Source organism: Triticum dicoccoides, chromosome 1A (genome assembly GCF_002162155.2).
Source record: "Triticum dicoccoides isolate Atlit2015 ecotype Zavitan chromosome 1A, WEW_v2.0, whole genome shotgun sequence".
Classification (NCBI taxonomy): Eukaryota; Viridiplantae; Streptophyta; class Magnoliopsida; order Poales; family Poaceae; genus Triticum; species Triticum dicoccoides.
This window is the reverse complement of record NC_041380.1, coordinates 132,498,805-132,501,918: the sequence shown is the minus strand read 5'-3', so window position 1 is coordinate 132,501,918 and position 3,114 is coordinate 132,498,805.

Sequence of the window (3,114 nt, the reverse complement as noted above, 5' to 3'; positions counted from 1 at the left end):
TTTGAAGATCTCGTTGAGACGGATTTAATGGTGAAAACGGAATTTTAGTTCGCTTTTTTATTTAGGAGATACAACATTTTTAAGCCGAAAACCAAAAAAATTCTGCTAATGTCATCTATTCATACGTGGCAAAATGAGTGGTGATGGAGGCGTGTGGGCGATGTTCAAATGCCCACACGTGTGGGCGTTAACATTTTCGAAAATAAAAAGAGCAAGACGGCGGGTGACGCCGCCGCCGTCGCATGGAGGCGGGCGACGCGACACGGTAGTGGGGGACGAGTGACGCGGCCTCAAGGTCCCATCGAGCGCGCGAGAGGCTCTGCGAGGCGGCGCTGCCGCTGTACCGTGAAGCTGATCCACCGAGGAAGCAATCAACCATCAGTGGAGGTATACGCAGGGGCGGAGCCAGGATTTAGACACGAGGGGAGCGAAAAGCCAAAGTTCACAAAAGTCATGGAATATCACAATATTTTAAGTCTCACGATAGCGTTGATGACAAGTCATAAAATATTTGTTTGAAACTACAAAAGAATGGTACTTTTTAAGGGGAGATTGGTACATTTCTATTAACTTAAATTGAGCTCTACTACCACCAGCGTTAAACAAATTGATAATGTGAACTTTGGTATGTTCCTTACCATTATTACTATCATGCAATGTCAAAAAAATCTTTTTGTTTCAAAAACGTGTCTTGACTAGGCGAAGAAGTTCGTTCGGTTGTCGCGGCTGAGACTAGAAGATTTATGACCAACCATAGTAATCTATCAACGAACTATGTTGTAGTTTTACTTGTTTAAAATTATCCAACGGTCAACTCGGCAACTGAAGATGAGATTTTTAGCTCTAAATGATTGCAAATATCTAGCTACAAATGGGCAAGTTGATACTCTAGTTGAGTCCGTTCTTGACTAGAAAAGACTATATGGTAAAAAAAATCCATCATTGTGCATGTATTAGACTCATCAAATAAGTCATTTTTTCTAGAACGCGCCCAAAGGTATTATTTATTAAAGAGGAGAAAGGTTGCATCAAGTAAGTCATGTCGTGGATTGAAAATGCACAAGATACTATTATGCTAATTTACCAGACTAAGATCACAATCCATGAAAACAGGTTAATTATTAATACCTACGGGTGGCGTAGTGTTACCTTCTGCCAATATATTCAATCCTGGTCATCTGGTTAGCGACTTCTAGCTGTATTCTGATGATTTGATCTGCATGCATCTAGTTGATCATATGCGGACAGCGGACAAGGAGTCGTCGTCATGGCCACCAGTGGATAGCTGCCGCAGCAATCGTAAATGCCCTAGCAGAACACGCACAACAGCAGATGGCACGAGTGGTGGCTGGCGACGGTGATAAATGCCCTAATCGGCCTAGGAAAATAGATCAACCAATCGGATCGATTTGATTTTCTGTAGGCCAAACAATAGCCAGCCACGTACATATCCATGGGCTATTGGGCTAATGATGTAATTAGCTGCGGCCATTAGCAATGTACAGTACACGGCCTACCAAAATTTGTTGAGGGGGGCGACCGATTGGCAGGGGTCTAGCCCCTGCTCGCCCCCCCCCCCCCTTGTCTCCGCCCCTGGGTATACGTTCCGCTTCCCCACAAGTTAGCTGCTTAGTCCCCTGGCGCCCTCCTATCACCCTCTTTAGTCCGGCAGCAGCAGCTCCAGCAGCAATGGCTCTTGGCCAGGTTAATTGATTCTGGTTGTTCATCCTTTTTGTGGTCTATTGATTCAGGCATTTGTGTTTTTCCAATTGATTATGAATAATGTAATCTGATTATTACTATTTTTTGAGGGGATGTAATCTGATGAGATGATAATGCAGCTTCCGAATCAATTGTAGCCTGCTTCAGTGGCCACGTTGGGGGATCGATCCCATTGTTCCATTCTCAGCAGAAGATAATTGATATCTGTTTCTGGTGAGAAATTTCTCCTGTATGATGCAAGTTCACCCATTCTGTACCTGGACGGCTGGGTGATTTTGTGACTCATTGCTCCAGATGATCTTTTCATGTAGGGTTTTAGGACTCAAAGGTCATTGACCCTCATTGACGCATATGAACCGACCTACCGACCTGTTGCTAACTCTACTTGATCATGTATGCCCCTATATCACAGGATTTATTCATATCTATCCACATGAGCAAATGTTTTTAATTTGTGAGCAGGTCCACTTCTACATACAGTTCCATATCAGAACACAACACATGGTTATGTCTGTTCTTAAATACTTGGAACTTTTACATGCGAAAAACCATATGAAATTTACCTGTCAAAACTGTCCAGGAGTGCTCGGAAAGAAAAATCTTCCATCCCGAGCTACCGGAATTTTGGTATGTTTTGGCTTGCTTCTTCTGTAGGACTCCTCTAGATGAACTACAGTCCAAATCAGCTTATAGACACATTTCAGCTATCATTATATCACTCTGTTTCTTAGGCTACCTTATTGATACTTTTCTTACCGGCCAACTTCCTATTTGTATCTCTATATTCGGGGTCGTGATGTGTTCTCTTTATTTTGCAATACCACATGAAGGTAGCATACTCGAGTTCAGATATGCTACATGGCAGAAACAGTTATTTTTCAGTTTTCTGTAGTAATTATCATGATGAAACATGCCATGTTGTTCTCTTATATTTGGCTCAAAATCAATTGTGGCCAGTCTAAGCTCATAATTATCATGTACTTCCTCTGTCCCAGAATATAAGAACGTTTTTGACACTATGCTAGTGTTAGAAACGTTCTTATATTTTGGGACGGAGGGAGTACCATGCTAGGAAGGATCCATTCCAGTTGGCATATAAACTCCAGTAAAATGCAAGAGGAATGAAATTTTGTTAGTTCTGATCACCTGGGAGGTTGTTTAATTGTAGGGTGAAACAAGTTCATGATTTTTTTCTAAACCAAGTAACATATCAGGTAGGAAGGTGAATGCTCTATTGAATATTGATAACCATACGGGAAAAAAATACTATGGACTGGTTTCGGGAAAATGAATCTGTCTATCTGGATTAGTAGGCTTTGACCAATATGCCATGCATGACGTGAGGTGGCCAAGGGGAACGACCTCAAGCACGGAAAAGAAACAACCGGAAGA